The sequence below is a fragment of the Coturnix japonica genome, chromosome 15 (assembly GCF_001577835.2).
Source record: "Coturnix japonica isolate 7356 chromosome 15, Coturnix japonica 2.1, whole genome shotgun sequence".
In the NCBI taxonomy this organism is placed as follows: domain Eukaryota; kingdom Metazoa; phylum Chordata; class Aves; order Galliformes; family Phasianidae; genus Coturnix; species Coturnix japonica.
Genome location: NC_029530.1, coordinates 3,030,648 through 3,048,834, shown reverse-complemented (window position 1 = coordinate 3,048,834; position 18,187 = coordinate 3,030,648). Strand labels below are relative to the sequence as shown.

General features: G+C 38.7%; 1 protein-coding gene and 1 long non-coding RNA gene across 4 annotated transcripts in view; one reads left to right on the top strand and one right to left on the bottom strand.

Annotated features, from left to right (window-relative positions):
* The window catches only part of TMEM132D (transmembrane protein 132D), a 176,336-nt gene that overhangs the window by 49,157 nt on the left and 108,992 nt on the right, over window positions 1-18,187 (bottom strand). The window lies entirely within an intron of this gene.
* The window catches only part of LOC116654113, a 64,505-nt gene that overhangs the window by 6,426 nt on the left and 39,892 nt on the right, over window positions 1-18,187 (top strand). The window contains exon 2 of the long non-coding RNA XR_004309037.1: window positions 12,443-12,532. This is a non-coding gene — a long non-coding RNA (uncharacterized LOC116654113). The remainder of the gene's footprint in view (window positions 1-12,442; window positions 12,533-18,187) is intronic.

Sequence of the window (18,187 nt, the reverse complement as noted above, 5' to 3'; positions counted from 1 at the left end):
TGAGGTACATAGCCTTGAAAGCAGCTTTCCTTGCTCTTACATTATCACAATGGGATTTGCTATCAGTCACTGTCAGACCCAAGGAAGTGGATCAGAAATATTTTTAGCCTTAGCCCGTGCAATTCTCCTGATAGGAACTGTATTCTCCTGCTGTAACTGTAGTTTAAAAGCAAAATTCAAACTTCTTCCCACAGAGCTGTCCATCTATTGTCCAGCTTTCAGACTTTCACAGATAGATTTGAAGAACTGTATTAGCGGAATGGATTTTGGTACTACTGGAAAATATAAGCCCTCAATATAAATTATTAAATTATTGCTGATTAATTCTTTTATGGGCTCGGACTTGCCACTGATTTAATACTCTTGGATAATTACTTCTATTATAACTGTGTCTTTGATTTTTAATTAACCGTACAAAGTTTCTCATTCAAATCTAATATTACCTTTGTTAACACTGCCAACCCTCTGTTTGGATATTCTTCTCACATTAAACTGTAATGCTCAGACCTTAAATTCTGCTGTTTTATAACGATGAGAAGAGATTCCATATGAGGCTTATTTATTCTACATCTTCATCTACCAAAAATGCCATCTTCAGTAGCCTGAATACCACTGTCTGAATGCCAACAGCAAAGAATAATCAATTGTCCATCTCTATTTGAGAGTACATGACAGTGACAAGGCAGTGACCTGGCTCTAGAAGCAGCATATTTGATGCAAGACTGTTGACCACGTCTTATGAGGCCAAAGCACAACCCTGTAAATCTTATGTGCCATTACTCACTAAAATCCATATTTACCAACTTTTAACTAAGTGGCTTTACTCTATTAAACTTCAATACAAGCAAGCTGCCTGGGAACTGTGCTGAGCATTTGCAGTGATCAGGCTCCTTGCAATTCAGAGTCTGGATGTGGGTGTCATACTTAACCCTTCACATCACAGTTTGATCTTTGCTTCGAAAATGTCAACTTTTCTACTTTAACTTCCTTGAAATTAGATTTGTCTACTGAGAGACAATATTAACAGTACTTAGAAATTGCACTGAAATCATTGTTAGGATAAAAGGTGAAGCACAGTATGTGAAATGTGGAGTCCCAGCACTGCTTTCCAAACCATCACATTGTGACAAATAGATGTTGTTTTGCATTTTTAAGATCCATGCCCTTTTTATGTATTAGGGATTCCTCAGGGACTCCTTTATTTTGCAGTCAGCCTGCATGAAGCACTTCTGTCCCCCAACACCATCACTGCTAGAACATCCTATGGGATGACCCAGAGATCTCCTTTCAACTGATGGCCAAGCACATCCCACAGTGCTCCCAGGCCCAACAGGCCAAGAATAAGGATCTGAACTGAGTCCTGAGTGAAGAAGATCTGCTATCTGACAACAAAAGAAGACATGGCATAGATGCTCCAGCCACGCATACCTGAGAGAAAAGACACGAATGATGTACTGCAGCTCTACCACCACTGCTTGAAGCTCAGCCGTGCTCAGAAGCATGAGGTCTCGGCTTTGCCCTGATTCTGATGGTCACTGAACTGCCTCTGAACACAGATGAATCCCAGAGAAAGGGATGCCACATCCTATTCTGTGGTTAATGAAACCAAGAAAACAGAGCCTAAAAATAATTATTTTGTGCTTGAGAAAACATGGAAATAATCATGAGCTGCTGCAGACTATCTGAAACTAAATTATTTGTATTCAAATATGTGCAAAACCAATGATCATTTTTGGTTTTTGATCAGCTCAGCTTAGTCTGTACTTTAGGGAAATTAATTTGATGCTCTGGGTGTAAACATTCTTTCAAAATGCTTACCGTAAAGCAATGTTTTCCTCCTGCTCTCCTGAGCACCAGAGCAATTTTCAAAGCATTCCCATTGATAATGCAAACAAAACACAGACCACTTCATCGGGAGGACGCGAAATTGCAATCAGAAAAGTAATACTCAAAATGAAATTTAATCTGTATTCACATTATCACCTGGTCCTTTCCAGGCTATGTGTGGGTGGGTGGGTGTGTAGAGACTTCATGCAGGTTCAGTAGTATTTATGGTTGCTAAAGGCTACAAACAGACAAAAGCTACCCACCCAGACCACATTGAAAGCAAAGAATAGCATCAGGAGCTCTTTTACAATGAACCAATGTAAAATACTTCTAATTAAGTCAGAGGGTCAAAGCATTTACAGTCTCCTAATATTAGAGGCACTCTACCAGAATGCTGTATCACATCCACATGACAACCTGACTGCAGTATCTCTAATGTCCTTATTGGACATCTCTGAAAGCTGCCATGAAGAGTGCTGGAGCACTCTCTCCTGCAGCAGCTAGGAGGATCTGAATTTCACATTACTGTGAAATACAAATATAAATCTTTCCTGAGAAATGCAAAAGATTACAACCACAGCCCTGTCTCTATCCTAGTTCTCAGCCCCTGTGCAGAGCAATTGTCCCTGCTGTACTAGCAGAGAGTTAAGTGAACTTTTTTGCATTGGTTTTCTGCTGACTGAGCTGGAATGGCTCATCTTTGGGTCTGATGAGGGCTGAGCCACTGGACAGGAAGGGATGGTATGTAAATTGCTGACCATGCATCACAGGAGGACTCGCTTTCTTTTCTAGATGGTTACTGATGTCCAGAGCTATCATTCATCTTCCTTCATTTTCCTTTCAGTCCTTCTGTAATTTCTTGGGGATATTAAGTGCTGCCAACTTTGGGGTCATTATTAACCCTAGGCAAAATATGTATTGGAAGGCCACAAATTTTAATTCTTGCCTTGTTACCATAGTTACATATGAGTATAAGAGGTGCCAATTGAACCCCACCTGGAAGCTCTAAGTAAACTATAACCAATGAAGAATTAAAGCATTTGAAGAAGGAAAAGGCAAGAACACCCTTGGTAAAAACTTAAAAATATGAGGCCAGACTATCAATTTCTATACACTTGTCATCACTCTGCCTATTCAAATCTCATGAGTTTCTAGCCAGCTATTGATCAGTGCCATGATGCTTCTCAATGGCATATGGAGAAGTTCTGCCTTTGATCACAGCTATTGCAGATGATGTACACATTACACTCTGACTAGTTTTATTCTGATTTTGTTCTGGTTCAGAAACATGCATCTAAAGAAAACTTTTCTACTATCACAGAGTAAGCAGAAAATGCACAAGAATCAATTTCAAATCTGACAGAATGATTAATACCAGTATTTACATCCCCTGATTTTCCCATCTGCCAAAATATCAGTTCAGTTCCTACAATGCTGCAGGTGTGTGACTGCTGGGATTGAACTCTGCTAAAAGTAACTTGGAAACTTCAGAGAGCAGCCCTGTGCAGATTCACTATCTGAAAACAGAAACAACTGCTACTCACTTTGACAATAATTTTAAATGCACTGGTAATTTGGCTTCTGTTGTTGTTGTTGTTTAAATATATGCTACTTTTTTAACATGTTTTAAAGAAAAAAACTTTGATGTTTGCTTGAAAACAAGTGACCCTAGTCATTCCAGACAAGTTTGCCTGTTAAGGCTGCAAGAGAATCTGACTCAGAGAAGTTTCTGCACTGCACAGGTTTAAATTCCACTATAGAGCAGGTCTTCTACAACATGATTTCAGGGCAAACATGGATGCAAGGAATCTGAAAAGGCAACCTGTCAATCTGCTCTCCCCCCAGCCTCTCCATCCAGATAGCTTTCAAGAACATTTACTACAAACCTGTGAAAAGAAAGCTACTTACAGGCCTGGGATTTATAAAAGTGCTGTCTTTTTGTGCTCAAATGCTCAATAGCATTAAGATTTGCAGTTTGCACTGAATTATCCAATGACCTGAATCATACCAAGCTATCAAAATCTGCTTTCTAGATAAAGTCAGGCTGGTGTTTGATACATCTGTCAGTGCCAGGCACATAGCAGTGCTTACAAGCACGGATATTTCTCAAGTCTTCTTCAACAGCAGACAAAAGGGAGGTACAAATGAATTACAACTTATTCACACCAATGCTTTAAAATAATTATCAACCACTTATTGTCTGGAGACACAATAATACAATTCCTGCCTCCTTGTTTCACACAAACTCCTGAATATAATGAGGCACAGTTTATTTAGCTAATGTAAAGCATCCAACTCTTGTGCTGACACCTCCAGATAGATTTATTGTTCTTTCATTATGCTAAATACTTGGGATGGATCATGCCTCATTATACAAAATATAATCCGTTGCCATTCAACTGAATGAGACTTGATATGGAAGAGGCAGGGGGGTGCTAATTGTCAAAACAGCTTCATGGTGACATATTCTTTCAGCATCAGAGTTCAAGCATTTGACATGGTAAAAATGTCTGTCTTCACTTCTTTCTAACATCAGAATAATGTTGCTGAAGCCCAAGGAAGTCAAATGGGAGTTGGAAGAACATTATTTATTAACTTTGCACAGCTTCTTTTTTAACCCCAAACACACTATGGACCATGGTCCTGATCCCATAGGGCACCATCAGGAAAACTCCTATGAGCTGTGTCTTGCCAGGTAGGCTGCCCTTGCCAAAATAAGAATATGAATTATGAATATAGCTAATAAATTGGGCATAGTGTTTTTCATACTCTGCAATTACAGTGTATTCTAAGATAAAATTTGCTTCCAGTTATTTCCTAAACTGGCAAAGGAATGTGTGCAAGGATTGCTAAAATAATCAACAAAATTGATGCCAAACAGGAAAGCTTCCAAACTAAAACCTGCAGCCATGTTCTCTACTATAAGCATCAACAGATTTATGCCACACATAGCTCAGTCTCAGAAGAAGTCATCTGCTACACATCTACCAGTAGATTACACATCTGGGAAGAAGACTTGGCTTACTACATAATACTGACAAGGGACACTAATGTTTTCTGTCCTGAACCTCCAGTATCAAACTTATTTCAGCAGGAGCTTGATCACTTAGCCTGAGCTAAGTATCTGTGCCTTACTTTGATACCCAGCTTCTCTCCCATCATCTGCCCTCAGACACCTTAGTGAGGCCAACAGATCGTGGTTGTGGGTAGTGTGAAATGTACCAACTTCAGGGGTCAATTTGAAGCCACAGAAACAATGAAACAATTATGGCTCCAAGGTGCACCCAAAGAGGAAATCAAAGTGTGAAAGATACATCCCTGTAGTGGTATTAGGCAACTCCTTTCATATATGCCTCCTTCTGGGTAAATTTAATCTGTATTATAAAAGGCTCCAGCCATCTGAGGCACTGGGAAAGTCCAACTGGTAGCAATAAAGGCAATGCTGAGCAGATAGAGTACTATTAAAGCCTTCAGCAGACACAGCCTATTAAAACAAAGCTGCCACCACTCAGACATTCTGCTAGACATGAGCCTGAAGGCTGTTGGGCTCTTGGGGTTTTTCCTCTAGGTTTTCAGAGAGGTCGAAGAGCAAAGTTTCAAGTCATAAAAATATCCCTCTCTCAGCCACCTCAGGGAAATACAGTTACCCAGGCAGATGAAATGGAGGAAAAGGAACAGATTTCATTGGGAAAAAAGAAAAAAAAAAAAAGAAAGGGAAAAAAACCCTTTACTGAGAATTTAAGCTTTTTAAGCACCTGTGAGGGATTCTGGACATCATTTGAAGCTTTTTAAACTCTAAAGTCTATCTTAAGCTAGGTTTATGTTACATAAATGTTTGCTTTCAAATTCGTGATTATTATGAAAGATACAACATGAACATAATAAATGATTGTGGTATTAAAGCACATCTGACAGCATCATCTTGAGTGCTGTTTCCCTTAATGCTCTACTTACACGGCATGGAGGGATTTGCTCAGAAACTGCATTAGGATGAATAGAGTTCAACAGTACAGCCCATGACATCCTTTTCTCACTGAACAATTCATAGTAGCCAAAATACTGTGTAAAGTGCAACTTCAGGTTTGAAATACAGAGATGCCAATGCTGGCCTGCAGCTTGGCAGAAAGGTGATTAGGACTGGAGGCAATATGGCACTAAAGCTCCTGGCTTTAATTTTATTCCCACGGCCTTTGGCTCATGATTGAAACTGCACTTACAAAGCCAAAGCAGAAATACAGATTAAGCAAGAGAAAAGGCACTGAAGACAAGAGGAAGCTGCACAGAGGGAAATAAATGAATAGAACTTGATCTTGACTGGAATGATATTTAGATCCAAGATTTCATCCACCCTTTGCTGTTCACACTGCCAAGAGCTTTTATTGCATTCAAGTTGTAGTCAAATGGATAACTTATGGTTTTGGTTCCCATGTAACCTAGACATTCTAAGCTACCTCTTGTATTCAAGCTTCAGAGTAAATGAGATGTCTCAAACCAACACCCTCTGTATGTTAGCTCGAAGAGAAAGGAAGACCATAGTTAAGCTATCTCTGATCACTGCAATGGTCCCTATAGACAGCAAATCATTGTGGTTAACTTGCAGCACTGACGTCTGTTTCAGTTAGAGATGTCACCTCTTTCTGAAGCGTTTTACTTTTAAATAATTAAGGCTTACTCAAGCAGTTAGCACAAAAAATATTTGAAATGCTAATCCAGCATCTCAGACCAAACTGTTGAATCAAATTGAAATCCTGTTGTTCCTTAAATACTCTGTAAAATACGATAATGTCCACATTGTACTGATAACCTCTGAGCAATACAAAGAAAGAGGCCAACGTGTTTCATATGACGGTTATTAAATGGAAGTGCTGACAGACCTTTAAATGCACTCAGGCTGGGAACACTGATTTAATGAGAGCAATAAGGGGCAGGTGGGTTGAGAATTCCTGCTGAGATTAGATCCTGACCAGCCAATGGGTCTTTTGAAGATGTTTTTTAACACAAGCTGTACACAGGGCCAGCTTTTGCACTACAGGAAGAAAAGCATCTTTTCATTTTATCTTTATCAGCCAGGCTTCTAACAACCTTGTGACTAATATATATATATATAGTTAATGCCATAATGATTGGAATTTTTGAACATGTTTCTTTCTCTAAATACATTCAAATGCAGAAAAGAAGGGAAAAAAGATCTCTTGCTTTGTGTCTTATCTCTGGAGTTACGTGGTTTTCCTTTTTCAAGATTCAGTAAACCAAGTTCTCAGTACACAGCTAGAGCTACTCAAAATACGCTGAAATAAAGTAGCTGTGTTGTGTCTATGCCACATTCCTAGTGGCTCTTGTTCTTTTTGCCAGAACTTCCATGATCCATTCAACACTGAGCAAGCCATATTTTCAAACTAGTATGCACACCATTGAAATACTGACCAACTTTCACCCATGTTCTGTGGAATCTAATGCCAAACCCTGGTCTTGGGTATCTCAAAGAATGGCAAGGCTCGAGGTGACTAATTTTGCATATAGCAAGAATCATTCCTGCAGTGGGGACAGTCAGCCCTGCAAAAGCAGAGTGCTGGAAAGGGGACTGCTGGGGAACCTGCTTTACACTCCTCATTCTTGCTTCTGCAGCACCGGCAGAAGTTGAAGTTGCTGAGCTTTTCATTGCAGAAATGTCTGGGTCCCTCTTAAAGGTGCATTTTTCTATACAAAGCAGTATATTTTGCTGTCGTGATGCAGTACTATCTGAGTTTATCTCCCTCTGCACACCTGGTATTCCACCCTCCCATCACACTTGCTTTCACAGTCTAACATGGAGAGGTTACTGCTAAAGAAAGGTGCTCCTGATAGAGGGCAAAGCATAACTACAACAACCTTGTAGTCTCTCCTCATCACTGTGCTTATTATTGTTTCAGGAAACGATCAAGATTTCATAGGTCTGCTATGTCAGTGTGTTCTTAGGAATGGAATGACTGAATGCAAAGAGAGGCTCATTATCCTGTACTACTGTTACAGTGAAACTCGTTCAACAATTAACTGAGGGTGTGGGTGAAGCGCTGCCAATAGTGGCAGCAGTGAGATGCACGAAAGGATCTGTAGCAGAAACACAACAGACCTGTTCTTTGTATTTATATCCTGGCATTTTCCATAGGATGGAAGCAGTCTCAAAGCCCTAATCCAAGTAAAGGGAAAGAAAAGAGATGCTGTTAAGAACTGTGGATAGTGCTAGAACTAGGAGTTTTAGGATTAAAGTGGATAATATACACTAAATGTTGGGAAACACTTCTTAACAAGCATCTAACTGTAAAATCCCAGTGCAGAAGCAGTGAAGTCCCAGTTATCTCATACACATCAGTGTAGAGTAGATATTTATGAACATTTAGGGATATAACAGCCATTTAAGATTTGGAACACTGCATACATTTCTGAAGCATTTTTGCTTCTTAAGCACTAAAATATGCCCTAAAACTTCCTGAAAAAATGATTCTGTAGCTCTGCTATGAGAACATAAGAAATATCATCCATATTTCTCGGACATAAAATCTTAGAGATGATTGCAAGCCGTGGCCTTTGAAGAAAACATAGCGAGCGGATGGAAAAACGTCCACCTAAAAATGGGTTTCTGTCTACTACTGACATGTGGAAGCATGTCAATGATGCAAACCTTGTCCGGTTTATGAACTGCAGCTGGCTTAGAAACACTTTTTACGCCATATTTCTTTTCACAAGGTGCACACACCTAAATAAATTCACATTTATCAAGCACTCACACAACCAAAATACATGACTTCATAAAGGACACGTTAGAGTTATCTTCTGTCATCAGATCATTTCATCGTATTTGAAGTTAAGTACGTTAATGTATCTTGAATTAATTCTCCTGGTGTTAAAGTGCAAACTGGGCTAATAAAAGTGACACATTGGCTTTTTCAGAGAATGATGTTCAGCTTATGGAGAATGTCAGCATAAATGAAAATTAGCCTCAAGACAATGTTAATTACGTTTTATCCATTAGTAGGAGGGTAATTGAACCACTCATTTACACAGTAAAGAAAACCCTTCTGGCTTCATAAAGAGAAACTATTGTATTTAATGTGATAATTAAGGTCTAACAATGTAAAAATATGCAAAAGAAAGAAAAGCAAAATGCAGGCAATCTATATCCATTATGTAGTGTAACGACCACCCTGGACATAAGTTTCATTGCCCTGGTGTGCTTACAGGGACTTCAAAATGAATGACAAAAAACTCAAACAATGGTGTCTGAAGAAGTGATCAAGACTTAAAGACATGAACATGAAATATCCTTAGAAATATGTATTCAAAGTGAAACAAAGTCTGGATGTAACTTACCATAGACCAAAAAAAGAGTAAATAAACAACCAAGAACAAACAAGTAAAGACTGGCCAATCACCTGTGATAAGTTGGGAGCCCATTTTTTCAGTCACTGCATCAAATGGTGTTTTGTTATCTGTGAATAGTTACAGTAATAATTTGATTATTGCTAAACAAAGGATACAATAATAAAGATATGTTTTGATTGCTGCATTGCACTTGCTGTACACATGTGCTCTGCCAATGGAATGCTCATAGGTGATTAAGAAGACACATATAGTACTATTAAGAAGCTCTATTTCCTTTCCAACATTGCATTTTATTTGTGCTGGGCTTCACACCAGTAAGAAGTTACTGATGGAAGAAATGTTTTTGTTTGTTTTTCTTGGATATTTTAAAGCAAAAGATGTACTTTGAAACTGTTCAGAGCCTGGAAACTTAGTAAGATTAGGTAATGTGTTTCAAGGAGAACTGACAGATAAAGACATCAAATGTCCATGCTAACAGCTAATTACATTACTTTATCAGATATACAATCACTGCACTTACACTTACAAACAGACATGCATATTCTGTATTATAGAATACAGAAAACCAGTGTCAGTTTACCTTCACCACAGATGGACATCTTTTGTACAGCCTAGGCCAGAATGACTGAGATGCTGAGTGAAAGTAAAAGATTAGACAGAATACTTGAGGAATCTCACTGCCATCTTGACATTATGCCCTTTCTTCTGCCTTTGCTGAAGTCAAGAAATTAGACAAGTGCAACCAGTCCTGGAGTGATTAAATCCTACAGATACCATGGAGTCATTTACGTTGGCCAGGTGACTGTCTGGGCCAAGATTTAGTTGCAGATAGCATTAAGGGGTACCTGCTCGCTGTGTTCAGTAGAATCCAAATCAGATTCTCGAACTTACTGACACCAAGAGCAGCATCTAGGCAGAGTTACAGTGAATTCAGAATTCTCGCTTCCATTTTATGAATTACAAAGCCAAAAATACATGCTCTATCCAAAAATAATAATTTTTAAATCAACTTTTATCACAATATTACCATGAGCATTGAAAAGGATTATCTTATTACAAAAATGAAATGACTTAAATTTATCCTCATTATTGTTTCCGAGGGAAAAAAGAGGGTTTTTTTTTTATTATTATTTCATTGTGGATGAAGCTGCTATTTGCATTTAAATGAAGACATCTGAAGGAGAGGACTAACTACAAAGTTAGGGTGGTTTTTTTTTCCTTTTGAGGATGAGATTTCATTTCATTTCAGTATTATCCTATAATACAAACCTAACTCTACTTTCTGCTTCATTAAATAGTCAATCACAAACTAGTTTCCAAAAATTGCCATAGAGAGTGAGACACTGATTGCTCCCAGTTGAGGTTTTGTAACAACTGCTGGTATCCCCTAAAATCTGACATCAGCAAACAAATGAGGCATTTCCATATTTTCTGCATAATATGATTTTTTAGGTTTTTTTAATTTTTTTTTTTTTTTTAACTGACTTAACAGAATGAATGCATTTTAGTAATCTACTTTCTTAACACTACAATCAGAAACAGGCTTACACTGAAATAGTTTACAAGCCATGCCAATATACTCAGTCTGTCATAAGAAGTGTCTCTGGTTACCCCATTATAACCTTAGTAGAAGGGAGTTCAGGCTATCTCCCTTATCTGTCGACCTTACGAAGAAGAAAAGATGGTCTGAGCAAGGCAGTACACTGGCAGTAGCAGGGCAGCGGTTGTTGATCGAAACCTTCATCAAACAGAGCAAGGCTAACAAGATCTCATGCCTTGCAGGAGGGAGTGGGTAACATCAAATCACACCGGTGGGAGTCAATGCTTTAAAAAAAATCAATCTCTTTTAGTCCACCAGCTGGTTCCATCTGATTTGCTTCACTTGCGAATCCACCTAGTTCTTATTAGCTGAGTAGAATTCAGTATGCAGATCCAGTGATCTAACAAGGTATAGGCTGATGCCCAAATCAATGCAGGGAGCTCCTCCTTAAATTAGAGATGTTAGGCAGATTATATGTGCTTCATTTCTATGTAAGGAAAAACACCATGTCCTTTTAGTAGTAAGTATACAGAGACACAATTTCTAAAGGTGTAGTATCAGCTATCTGCCAGATGCACAGCGAATAAAATAGAAAAGATTTATTGTATCATGGTAGGCATCTCACTTAAGTGACTTTCAAAAATAGTAATTTTAAAGAAAGCATTAAATCAACTCAAGAAAGTTTCTATCTAAGGTAACAATACAGGAATATTCCAATCAGACATACTAATAGAAAATAAAAACTTAATGTTAGAGCTAAGCAGAAAGCTGCAGAGAAGGAATTCTAAGGCTGAAATCCTTCTGTCATATGTATTCATGCACAGCCTATCAAAGTCAATGAGAATTCTGTGTGCATATTCAAGGACAGAATCTGGTCTGAAGGGAGGAATTTTCAAAAGATGCCTATTTTTTTTCCTCACACCCAGCATTTGCATGGGCTCATTAACATTTGCAAAATGGGTACCTGTGCCCTTAAAGAGGTATTTCAGAGTGCAATTACTCATTTTGCTGGCATAAATGTAGGATTCTTTTTGGTGCAATTTTTCAACACAGTCTATTTAAGAACACAGAGAAAGAATAGTGTATTTATTGATATAGTCGGGAAACGAATTTCATATATTCTGAACCCTCCTATCTATTCTTCAGCAACGCCCAAGAGAAACATCCTACATCCAGGTCTTCAAGAAGAGCACTCACTTTTGTACGCACCTAAACAGCATTGACGGGCTGAAATAAACACTGCATTACTTCATTGATCTAATTCCCTGCAACCAAAACCTATTTGTAACCCATAAACAACATCCCACAAGTACTGTTACAGAAGCTTCACCTCCAGAAATGCTGATCCCAGAAGATCAGTTGCCAGTGTTGAACACAAGTACTTAGAAACATAACTAAAGCCGTTTATAGAAATTATGCATGAAGTAGGATTTGTCTTACAAATGAAACCAGATACAATGATGAAAATGCTGAAGGAAATGAGAAGTAGTATTCTACAAATAACCTATATCTACTTGTTGACATGTGTAGCAGGCAAGAATGGGAGCAGTAAAACTCCTACAAGAGGAAGACTGCATCTTACTAGCATATGATGGTGAATAAGCATTTTAATGGACAACACACCAGCAACAGCTTTGCCTCTGGTGGGCAATTACAGCTAGTTGCTACTGAGATATGACTCACATACATGACTTTATTCTGCTTTCCACTCTCTAGCACAGTCTGGGTGTACCTGGATGGAGCTAACAGGTGACCATGTGCATTCTCCATGCCCTGTACCCTCCAGGATTCTTGAGCTCACTACAGGTAAACGCTTTGTTTTTTCTTGACCACCCCCCTCGGCTCCTCATCTCACCTTTATCTTTTATGAGTCTAAAGATGTTAGCAACAACCTTTCCTCAAGGTAAATTTGGAGTAGAGTTCCTGTGCTTTGCAGACATGCTCAGAGAAATATTTAATATTATTGCTTGTCCAAACTGTGGTTTTATCTTAGGAATAACAATATCCCCCTCCTCCCCATACAAAATATACACACATTTTGGAAGCTCAGGTAATGCTTTCATATGAAGAGCAACTGAGAAGCAGAAAAAAGACTCTCAGGAGAAAAAAAATATATATATACAATCATTTTGAATAGTTTTCTTCTTCCATCTAAAACATCCATCTACTAATTATATAGCTGCAATTTTCTTGCATGCTAGTAATGACTTTTTTACCCATTTACTAAGCTGTACAGATAAAAGCAATGGAAAAGTTGTGGTCATTATGTCGCACTCAGATGTCCTTGGCAGCACTTTCCACTAAATTCAGAGATACTCACTGCAGAGAAGTTAGCCATGGTTATAAAAATTAAGCAATGCGATACTCTCTGAGTGCTGAATAGAAGAAAAAAAGAAACACATTTATAAATAGACAAAAGTCAAACATTTTTATGAGTTCTAAATTCCATGGTAAATCTAATTTCTTAGCATGCTTTCCAGTGTGGACAATTGATAACTGGAAGAGTATGTTTTAATATACCTTGAAGAACCTGTGATGATCTCTCAGGACCCTTTTGCACTGATACCCAACGCAAAGGCAGGGCATCATTTTCTTCATTTAAACACTCAGCTTACTTGAGTAGGCTGATAGTCTGCCTTATAGGTGTGCTCAGAGGCTCAGAGGTACCAAGAGGCCCGTGGCTCAAAGCTCTAATAATGATATCTTTATTAACAAACTCATTTTCATCTCTTCCCCGCAAACTCTGAAAATCAATCCTTTCTCCTATGAGCAGTTTAGAGGAGGGCAGCTGCAAGTGATTTGTGCAGCCATAAAGAATTGTGGTCACATAGTAGTACAGCTCCTGTGGATCTCTTCTTACATAAATAATTGCATTTGCTCAGCATTGGGGATTTTCCAGCAATATGAACCGTTTATACGTGCAAGGTGTGAAATGCTCGCCTTGGCTTTCTCTCCTGAGTTTCAACCAAAAGGCAGAAAATTGATGTGGAAAGAGAATCAGACAGGCACAAAAAGGAGCAACAAAACAAAAACAGCTTCCTGACCACAGAGATCTATCTTGCTTTAAATAAAACCAATTGGAGCCCATTAACAGACAGTTTTCTCCTTCTTCCACAACCCTCAAGGATACAGTGACAAGGTAAAGTGCTCACATTTGTTGCAGCTGGACTAAGGCTTGTTTTCCACAGCAGTTTTTCTTGGGTTGACTTATTTGTCAAATGCCCCAAGTGCATCTCAAAGCTACAGCATAAACCAAAGTTGCTGATCCCAAATCTTCCATGTTTTAGAGCAGCATCAGCCTGTATTTAACCACTGCTCACATCAATTTCTCTTCTTTCAACATTCAGCAAATGGGAAGAGGTTTCTCAGAGGCTTTTTGGTGTTGAACAGGAAAAAGGAATGTGATTTCTTTTTGAGGACCATCCCATCCTATAGGGGGATTTGGGGGCCATTGGGACACCAGTGCTACCAGCTCCTTCTCAAGGTGGCACTCTGGTGCTCTCTCATCACCTCTCCCATCCTGATGGGCACTCTCCTGGCATCTCAGTTATGCATACTCATGTTTTACCTGCCAATATCCAGGTGGAAAGAAAGTCAGAAAGTGTTTACAGTGCAGAGGAGCTCCATATGGCATGAGAGAGTATCTCCCACATTAAGTGCTCCATCTTGTGATACCACTGAAATACTGCTAGTGCAATCCCTATGAAGAGTGGGCAGGTCTATCTAAGATCACAGAAGTGCTATCTTCTAAAGAGTTATTTAGTAAATGCAACATGAGCATCTGTTAGGTTCTGTAGGCACTTATTGCAAACACTCTTCAATATTTCCTGGTATTAAGATTCTTAAAAATGGGAAATTAGTTAAACGCTTTCTTTGAAACATTTGTGCATGAAGCATCTCTTGATTAATCCAATTAAGAAAAACAAACAGAAGAGGCAATGAGAGCCGAGTGGCAGGTATTTCTAAATGTCAGTTTGTTAATGGAACACAGTTACAGTGATATTCTCATCCTTCCTTGTCCTGGCTACTTCCTACCCTTCCTTTTATTACAATTGCCCCTCAGTCCTCTCTGCGCATTAATTAACACTACTAAAAGAATTGAGCAGACATACATTTTAAAGTACATGTAGAGTCTTTTGAAGGGGAACAGATATTCTCTGTTCTTGTTACTTTGGGTGACCTTTCTGTTGGTCAGGAACAGTGCAAATCAGACAAGTAAGGAACAATGAATACGAAGATATTCACATGTGTACTGCACATGTTGAATTGTGATGTAGTTACATCCATGGGAAGGTGAGATTAGACATCCAGTAGAGGGCAGTGGGAAGATAGGTATGAAGTTAAAACAATTAGTGTATGCAGTTTATGAGAGAACCTGAATTCTTCCCCTCTGTTGTCAGCATTTATAGAAGTTTCTACTGGAGGAATTCAAGTAGCTTGGGAAATATTATTTAACTACAACTAGCACTACTTCAAAAGAGAGAAACAGAACAAAACTCCTTGGTATCCTTGTTACACAGGTGAAGAAGTGGATGCACAGATGGGCCAGCTGGGTTTAGAAATGACTGAATTGCTTAAATGCACTTAGAGAACCTAGTGTTGGAGGAGGAACTGAAATACCTTCATTTGATTCTGCAACTGAAGTTATCAAGATGTGCTTCCATGTCAGTACTTAAAATTATTTAATTGATCTTGTCTAAAAAATGACAAAGTTTCAGATAGCTTCTTGGAGATTACATAGTGTCCTTTTTTTCATGCTATTAAATCCTTGTCTCTTGTAATTCAGATTTTATATGCTGTAGCATAGCTGTGACTGCATATAAATATCCTCATTACATTAAGGATATATTTGTTGCTGTCCAGAATTAGGATTCTAAAATACAAACCTACACAACGGCCTTCTGCCAGATGTACTGTTAGAGAGTCTGAAAGCACCAAGAAGACCCAAATGCAACGCTACTAGCAGAAACTACAGCTCTGTTTGTGCAGCCAAACTGCTTTTTAATGACATGGCAAAGTAAAGGGGCCCTTACTTTGATAAGCTACGAGCATCTATGGGCTCGTAAACAAGTAACCCAGTGTATTTACAGACATTGTACCATGACATGCTACCAGTATTACTAATAGTCTGGCTAGTTATCAAGTCTTTTTTTAGAAGATTCACATTTACTAACTGCTGTCAGATATCATCAGCAAGAAGTCTTACAATTAAGATTTGCTCCCTACCAGAAAGAGAACAAAAATACTATTGCAAACTCATTGACATTTAATGTGCATCCAGGCTGGACACTTCAGAAAGTTACAAAAAAAAATCTGTAAATCCAAAGAGAATATAAATAGAAAACCAACAGATGATCAGAGCATCACCTCCTGCTGCATGCAGGAGATAACAAAGCAGGTGATCTTGTTTTTGACAGTGCTGGATCAAACTCAGCTCACAAGGGAGAAAGGGCATTTCTTGGCCAGCCAGATGTTGCAGAGGTGATAACTGTCCAGCTGTTTATTTGGGCATGCTAAACCATTCAGTGTCACAGCCACAGAAAGGGGTGCTTTGCCAGAATACAAAAGCAAAAAAAGCCTGGCTATCAGGTTGCATGCTGCCCAGAGGGAATTTACTACAGTGATGAAATCAGATCAACTCTCAAGGTCTCTGGAAGAGTGTTGGCTTCTGTTTTATTCAGATTCTGCTTGTAGCAGGGCAGAGAAAGGTGACAGTGTTCCACATAGAAACCTCAGTACCACTGATAAATGGGATTTGCAAGAAAAATGATTTCAGTTCTTTCCTTACTCTGGAATTTTTTTCTCAGCTTCTCAGCAGAATACATTCTTCACTGACATCCCTGTGCAATTTCACCCAAATAAATAGCAGAGCCATACCTTCTGACCTTAAGCTTTGAAGTCTCCTGGGCTACGAGAGTCCATAAGAGATGTGCAAAACAGTGAAACCTGCCTCCTCAGTTTCCTAAAACCATCCCCGGTGGTGCTGCCTCCTATTCTTGTTAATCTGGATTATTGGGATGCATGGAAGTCAGAGAAAAACATTTTCAGCACTGCTTCCCAATCTTTTCCAGTTATTGGCCTATTTCTTGATGTCTAATGTCCCAAACTCACAGAATCTTAGTTTCCGTGAGCTTCAACCTCATCCTTAGTTGCTGGGATGCCAGAAATTGCCATATCAGCCTGCACTGCAGAACGACTGCTTTCCTCTGTCTCCAGTAATTTGGCTGAATTCATCTTGAAAGAAGAATATCTTCTTTCAGCTGGAAACCCCCCGCTTTTTTTCTTTTTAATCTTACTGCTCTTCTAAACAGAAATGTCATAAAAACAGGCTAACTTGGCAGATTTTCCTCCTGAAAAGAAAAAGGTAAAATTTCTGCCTGAGGACTAATCATGTTACATTTTCCTTTCATAGCACAGATGCCAGCAGACAATACAGAACAGCCTTGTGCTGGGCCAGGATAAGGGCAACCAGAGTGATCCGAGTACATGAATTTTTCAAAAGGAAAACAAACAAACATAATTGTCAGCCTGGATATTGTCACATTTACATGTCAGACAATGAGAAAAAGCTGATCCTACTGAGAAATACTGAAGGTTTGGGCCTTTTTATTATTATTTTATCCAGATGAGTTTATTGTTCAGAATCCAAGTAAAAATTTCTGTTCTCTGGGTCTCATAATCACAAATTACTTCTTCAAGCCCTTCTGCAAAGAAAGCAGAAGTTCTCCATTATCTGAGCTTACTCACACATAGGAAACAAATAGGATAAATTACTTTCAGAGTGACCTAAGATTATTGACATCCAGGTTGGATGGGGCCTTCGTCAATCTGATCCAGTACTTGATTTACTGGTTGGGAATGCTGCCTGTGGGAGGGGGGTTGGAACCTGATGATCCTTGAGATCCCTTCCAACCCAAACCAGTTTACAGTACACATCTGAAAGTCCTATAACCTATTTTTCAAAGTGTCGTGACCAATTTACATACAAAATATAGTGGTTTAAATACTTCCACACTGTCCTGGGCTGACAGGTTTAAGAAATAGAAGTTTAGCACGGCAGAAAAAAAGTCACTTTGAACTGTGACTACTGTATCTCCAGGGCAGTAATTTTGCAGAATCCTACTGCAGGGTAGTCACTGTGTTATGTTATGATAGAGCTGCAAGTAAGTGGTATGAAAAAGAACATGATATTTTTATATATATTTTTTTTTAATTTCACATTTACATTTCTTATATGCCTACAATTTAGGCTCTTTAAATGTCAAGGTTTTTTAAAAGCCCGCTTTTCACATTTTGAGGTCTTCAGTTTTCTGTATTCTCTTCACAATTACCAACGACATCAGCAATTACAAAACAACATGTTTGGTACTCTGAAATCTCAGCTAGAGAGGTTTAACATTTTACTTTGTTTTTTCTCATCCCTTTTTGAAGGTCACAATAAAAATAAAGCAAACATCCCCC